This window comes from Syngnathoides biaculeatus, chromosome 5 (assembly GCF_019802595.1).
Source record: "Syngnathoides biaculeatus isolate LvHL_M chromosome 5, ASM1980259v1, whole genome shotgun sequence".
Classification (NCBI taxonomy): Eukaryota; Metazoa; Chordata; class Actinopteri; order Syngnathiformes; family Syngnathidae; genus Syngnathoides; species Syngnathoides biaculeatus.
The window spans coordinates 10,668,600-10,675,839 of record NC_084644.1 but is presented as its reverse complement, the minus strand read 5'-3'; the positions used below and the strand labels follow the sequence as shown (position 1 = coordinate 10,675,839).

The window sequence follows — 7,240 nt, the reverse complement described above, 5'->3', positions numbered from 1 at the left end:
ATGAGCCCAAAATGACCAAAAAAACCTGCTTCAGAATAATAGCAAGAAGAGAAAATGAGAAGAATGACAATATACTAAAATGAATAGCACTATACAGTAGTGTCATATCTTTTTTTAGGTGGGGTTTCAGTCCCCCATAAAAATCTCTCATTTAATTAATGAACTAATTTTGGAGTCAGAAATCAAGGGTATTGGGTTTTCCAACTATTGTTTGCTAACATAAATGCTTGTAATAACTCATGTATGACATGACAATTTTAAATTTTGGAACAGATTTTAACAAAAATCATGAAAGTTGATACACATTTTGCCTCTGCGGGCCACATAAAATCATGCAGCGGGCCGGATCTGGCCCCCGGACCTTGAGTTTGACACCAGTGCCCTAAAATTTTCACAAAATGATTTTGAATTAATTTTGGTTTGATTGGTCTAAGCCCCCTAAAATTGTTCTTGACCAACCTCCAAAAAAGATTTAGGTTTAAAAAATTATTTTTTTTAAAACCACATACCCGACCCCACGACACTGCTGTGCCCCCCCCCCACTCCCCAAATCCATAAAGCCTTGTGTTACCCCTATAATTATATAAATCTTGTTAATGAATGAATGTTTCTCTGCTTTAACTCTGGATTCGGGGATTCAGTACAGCAACTGGCCAGCAGATGACGACAAAGACTTCAAGATGACCGAGTCGGTTTTTGTGCATTCATACACACTGCGGACCCCCCCCCCCCCCCAAAAGAAAGAAGTTCCTCCCGATGCATTTGCCAGCACTGCAGCCTGGCGTCTCGGATGATGTCCCACGTGACACGTCACAAATATTGTTTGTTAACATGGCGCCAAGCTCTGTCTCAAATGGCAAAAACAGGGTGGCATGGTGACCACACTGACAGGAAATTGCCCCGCAGGTTCAATACCCAGATGCCGCTCCAAAGTGTGTACACAGTTGACGAAGAGTGAATAAAGTTAATGTGTTTTACGGCACATTTAAAACAAATTTATTTAAAAAATAAATCAACAATTTGTTTGACTACTAGACTTAACAGCTTTAGTAGTACAAATGGAGTCTTTGTCAAGTCACAATTGAGCTAATTTGGATAATACCCACCATGACACTAAATTTCTCTCCCCACGACTTAGAAACTGGGCCAAGTGAAGATCCTGATTTATTTTTAAGCAACGGCCACACTCCACTGTCTAAAACACTGAAAGCAAAGCAATGCACGGCTGAGCATTAGCCATTAGCATTTGGGCCTGATTAGCAACATTCTTTATACAGTATTTGTTTTTGAGATGTGTGCGCATACTCACCTAGTACACTTATTGAAAAAGTGCACAAAGTGCTGCCTCCACTATTGAAAATATTTTTAATGTCATTACGATTACACTTTTTCCCCTACAGTCTGGAATGACCCGTTTCCCCAAGTAGAAGCCGCTCAAGTCGCAACTCAGGTGCTGTCGTCATAGTAACGAAATCCAGAGTCGCCATTGTGTCAGTATGTGGGATGAGAGTAGCTCAGGTGAGCTAAAAAAAAAATGGACAAACAAAAAAAGACTGGACTGGTCATGAGTCAATGTCAGACACGTGTACAAAGAAGCATCCAAAAATGTTTTTTAATTTCTCAGCTGTGTAAGAAAAACAGTAAAACTCGATGGGTCCGTCGGGCCGTTCCCCTTATCAGACGAAACTCTGAGTGAAAGAGAGTTATCAGCACATCCGAGCTGTTTGCACACTTTTCCCCTGGCCGTGAAAGATGGGACGCGGACAAGCTAGCGATAGCGTTCGGGTCAATGTTTACCTCGCACCTCCCTTATCCGAGGGTCCCGTTTGCTCTGCGCCCAAATGCAAATCCCCCTCGCAGGACGGCAAAAAGAACCGCACCAACCCCAAACACAGGTGAGGCTCCGTCCAAGTCCGCCTCGGAGGAATGCGCGCTGCTGGTGTTCACCATTAACCTTCTCCCGAGGGGTGAACGCTAATCCCAAACGTAAGACAACATTGACTTCTTATCGCAGGTTTCTACCTCCTTCCTGTTTCCTCAGCCGGCAGCTGGACTCCTTCACCAGGAGAACCTAAAGCAGTCCATCATTATCGTTAATATGAGAGCCTCTTACGCTCTGCCCTTCACATTAAAGTTTGCATTTATCCGCCTTGGAGGTCAAAAATGTCACTAGATCACCGTGACTTTGACGCTTATAAATGTATTCTATGTTCGTTATGATCTCATTTGGTCTGTTGTAGAGTGAGGATCAGAAACTGGACTTTATTTCTGTCTGTCACTGTTATTGTGATATCAATTTGCTATGAGATGAAACAAAATGTCTGTTGTTGGGGAGGGATTTTCCTCAACAGGGCAAATGGCAGTCAGCATCATTTTCAAGTTATCAACTGTTCGAGCTTAATTGGAATATTTTTCTTAATAAAGCTCACAATACTATTGGAATTTTCTTTAAAAATTTAAAGAAAAACCTAAACGGGAATTCTGGTTTTAAAAAAATGGCACTTGTGGAGGAGGAATTAAAGAAAATACAGTGAGTCCTCGGATTAAGACGATCTCGACCTCAGACGTTTTGCCTTTATGGGCCTGTCCCCCGTCCGCCATTTTGTCTGGCTAATGCTGGTCCGTTTTTGTGCGCCAGGAGTATCTTCCATTTTTTGCCCTTCTTTTTAGACATTATGGCCCCGAAGAAGAAAGCTGTGTCTTTTAGCAATGCTTCTGCAGCCAAAAGAAAATCCGTGACCATGGAAACAAAGCTCAAGATCATACAAAGATTGGAGAACGGAGAGACAGCAAGACCACCAAGGCTTCAGTCGGTCGACCGTGGTGACAATTATTAAAGACAAAGCCTGTATATTTTAGCACATGTGAAGGGTTCCGTTCCTGTGTCGGATACAATGATCACAAAACAAGGTTCTTTGATCCTAGTCGAGATGGAGAGGATCGAGGACCAGGTTTCTTTGTAAAGGCTAACAGCCTCCCCTTCTTCTTCTCCATCCACCTCTCAGCAGTCATGCTAAGTACATCATCTTGTTAATTTCAAAGTATTTCTTTTTTTTATACAAAGTATTTTGATGTAAATTCTGACTTTAATGGTGGAATCCGACTTCAGTCGAAATTCGAGTTATGTCGCTACTGTAGGAACGGATCTCAGTCGTAGACCGAGGATTCCCTGTAATTCATTAATCTCGGTGGGGCGCCATTTTGTGCAATATCTCCCTCTTCTGACGACCGAAATTAATGGCACAAATAGCCTCACATACAATAATAGCATCCAGCCATCTTCTTAGCCGCTTATCCTCACTAGGGTTGGGGGAGTGCTGGTGCTTATCCCAGCTGTCAACGGGCAGGAGGCGGGGTACACCCTGAACTGGTTGCCACCCAATCGCAGGGCACATTGAGAGAAACAATATAATTATAATATAATATAATATAATACAACAATATATTTGGTATTTGGTAATGGATTTTTCAACTAAAAACAAAAAAGTATCCAAAATTAAATTTAGATTTTTAAATAAAAATTTGCTGGTACATGCTTTCCCCCCCCCCCCATCTGACAATGAAAAAGTTTTCAAATTAAAAGATGTGTCTTTCTGTCATCCATCCATCCATCCATCCATCCATTTTCTTTGCCGCTTATCATCACGAGGGTCGCGGGAGTGCTGGAGAATATCCAGTTGTCAACGTGCGGGAAGCGGGGTACACCATTAACTGATTGCCAGCCAATCGCAGGAAACATGGAGAAAAACAGCCGCACTCACAATCGCACCGAGGGACAACTTAGAGTGTCCAATTAATGTTGCATGTTTTGGGGTAGGCGGCACGGTGGCCTCACAGTTCTGAGGACCCGGATTAAATCCCGGACTCTCCTGTGTGGAGTTGGCATGTTCTCCCCGTGCCTGCGTAGGTTTCCTCCGGGCACTCCGGTTTCTTCCCACATCCCAAAAACATGGACACTCTAAATTGCCCCTAGGAGTGATTGTGAGTGCGGCTGTTTGTCCACACAGGCAGATCTGGGATTGAACCCTTTCCAGCTGATCCACCGTGCCGCACCACAATGTCACTTTAAAAAAAAAAAAAAAAAAAAACAATTGAAAAATTAATGCTTCCAGGGAAAAAAAAAATTGCTTAAAAATCTGATCACGATAAACTGGGATCTAGCTCGGGGACATAATCGTGAAATATGTATTGCACTAATTGCTTTCATCACGAACGCTTTCCTCTTTCACAAAGCCGACAATCTGCCCAGTGAACTTCTAGTACGTCTCTGTAAACTGACTCACCAAAGGACTTTCCTGTCTGCGCTCGCTTACTTAAAGCTGTTGTGCCTTCTCGCAATCAGATAATCAGATGGGCTTCCTGCTGATCACCTCGTACCAGCGCGTAAATGGCTTCTGCTACCATCACAGAATCTGGTGAATACCTGGCTGGACTTTACCACCGCATTTGTTATCTTCACCTTACACAGGACAACAAAAAGACTCCAGAAAGGGTTAACAACGTGAGTCTTCGTCCCGTAAAAATCCTGCAACTTTTACAACTTCCACTCTTGGCAAATCTTTGACGTCAGGAGAATGACAGCGATGTACAATTCTGGCGATGTGTCACGTTGGGACGCGGCCAGCACATGAGCGTCGCGACCCGGGCCCCCGTAAATAACGTCGGGTAAAACGCTTGTCAAAGTGTCGAGCTTCATCGCTGCGAAGCTGGTCGGAAAAACAAACTTTGGGAGACTTTCGGCAAAGACGAGCCACCACAATAACATGAGCGACAGCAAAAAATGACAGGGGAAAACAGTAACATGAAAAGAGAAAAATATGAGAAAAACATAATGTGACCAAAACATGAAAAGTATATGGAAAAAAATTAAATGAGAGAACAACATCAGAAGAAGGGAAGAACAAAATGAGAGCAATGGCATGACAACACGAAGAACATCAGAAGAACAAAAAACTTGAATATGAGAACAACAACATGATGACGTACATGAAAACCGGTGCAAAAACAACAAGGAGAAGGTCGAAAGAACAGAATGAGAAGAGAGAGGAAAAAAAGACTAAGATGGGAACATCTTGAGAAGAATGGCAATAACGGGATAAAAACAATATGAGAACATCAGCATGACGACGCGACCTGAGTAGATGCAATTATTTTTATTGACTAAGCAGAACTTGTTCATATTGGTTCCATGAAATGATTGATTGTGAATTTGACTGAAGCTGAGCAGGCTCACTTCGCTGTCATCGGCGTAACCGCTCGCTGGACGGGCCAACGCGGGGACAACCAAACCCCTGAGGCTGCGCTAAGTGTGCGTGCGTGACTGATGGTGGCTGTCAGGCCTCTCAACCCCTGCTGGCGGTGGATGCATCGGTTCGAACCCTCACACACACACACACTCAAATATACGTGTGTGTGTGTGTGTGTGTGTACATTATCAGGCACCGAGGGGCATCCTAATGCGTGAACTGTGACCCCCAGAAAGGGGATCCGGGCAGGGGAAGTTGAGGAGGGGACACGAAGGCGAAGCAGACGCCACATTACGCCGCCCGTCACTCAAAGTCACACCCGCTTACGCCCTGCCTTCCAACCTCATAGTTCTCCAGAAGTGGCAAACCGAATCACGGCTCATTTGAGTGTAAAATCAGTAAAAATCAAGTATTCTTGCTGAAAAAAGATGATGTGCACAGAAACCCCAAAACATTCATGCTAGGTTACCGTAATTTCCGGCCTATAAGGCGCGACGTTTTTCACACACTTTCAACACTGCGGTTTATGCGGTGATTCGGTTAATTTGTGCATTTTTTCTAACGGCCACAAGGGGGCACTTGAGCGGAAAAGGTAAGAGTGACGCCGGTAGAATATATGTGCCGAGGAAGTGACTTTTACCGGTATTTTTTTTGTTAGCGCTGCACTAGCCTGTTGCTACTGTGTTACTGCCGTGTCTCGGTGATTTTTACCAGTATGTTTTTTTTTTAACCGACCCTGTTAGCGCCAAGCTAGCGCGTTGCTGCTCTGTTACCGCCACGGCTCAGTGATTTTGGTATGTTTTTTTTTAACTGGCCCTATAACGTGTTGCGACTGTGTAGCTGCCGCGGCTGTTTTTTTTTTTTAATCGGTATGTTGTTTTTTTTTTTTTTACCAGCACTGTTTGTGCTACCTTGTTGTTGCTATATTAAGCTAAGGTAAGGTATTAAAACATTGAAAACTCTTTGTGTACTGTCTTTCTTTGTAAATAACTCGTTTCAATGTGGGTCTCAACGTGGGCACTTGTGGCTTTTACACGGGTGTGGCTTATGTATGTACCAAATGGTATTTCCTTTACAAATGTACTAGGTGAGGCTTACAATCAGGTGCGCTGCGTAGGCCGGAAATTACGGTAATAGAAAACTCTGACTTACCCATTAGTGTGAATGTGACTGTTAATGATCGCTTGTTTATTTGTACCCTGCGAGTGGCTGGTGACCAGTTCAGGGTGCACCCCGCCTCTTGCCCAGAGTCAGCTGGGATAGGCTCCAGCGGGCCGGCGACTCTAGTGAGGATAAGCGGTGTAGAAAACGGATGAATGGAACTTTAGACACACACACATATGCAATCACTGATAGATTCACACAAATATACACATACAGTACACACACTCGTGTACATACGCGGACACAATAACACGCATGCACACACACACGAACACAATAAATACAAACACACACAGACACAAAAGGAAAGGCCGGTTGTAAATTAAAGGCCAGCTGCTGAGTGACCTCCCCCTTTTAATTAAAGACTTATCCCTCGTTTTTTTCCCCTCATCTTTTATCCCCCGTCCTTTTTGTTTGTCGTGCACGTTCAACATCTTTGTGAACTTTTGCGTCCAATATGTAGTCATCATCGTTGACGTTAATGTGTAAAGTTTTCTGTTAAAAGGTGTCATTGTGAGATTACGTGGCATCGGCCATGCTTGGACTCACCTGGTCCAGGTGGCGCTTTGGCGTGGTGGTACCGGAGGTTATCTGATGTTCTGCGGGTCCGACATCACCGCTCTCGTACAAATTTGGTGAGACCTGCTTTTTGGGGGGGATTAAAAAAAAAAGTTAATGTTGCTCGTATATGCTTTTTTTCTCAGGTTCAACATTTAAGTTACATTTTTTCTGATATTAGCAAAAAAGATTTAGAAAAAAAATGTGTAGAATTATGTTATTTCCTGCTCAAAATGGGAGGAAGTAGATGTATGCTTTTTTTGGGCCAAAAA

General features: G+C 43.4%; 1 long non-coding RNA gene across 1 annotated transcript in view; it reads right to left on the bottom strand.

The window, feature by feature from the left end:
- Window positions 1-1,304: 1,304 nt before the first annotated feature.
- The window catches only part of LOC133500962 (uncharacterized), a 31,696-nt gene continuing 25,760 nt past the window's right edge, over window positions 1,305-7,240 (bottom strand). Inside the window, exons 4-6 of the long non-coding RNA XR_009795056.1 lie at window positions 6,960-7,055; window positions 6,399-6,529; window positions 1,305-1,523 (exon numbers count right to left, since the gene is read on the bottom strand). This is a non-coding gene — a long non-coding RNA (uncharacterized LOC133500962). The remainder of the gene's footprint in view (window positions 1,524-6,398; window positions 6,530-6,959; window positions 7,056-7,240) is intronic.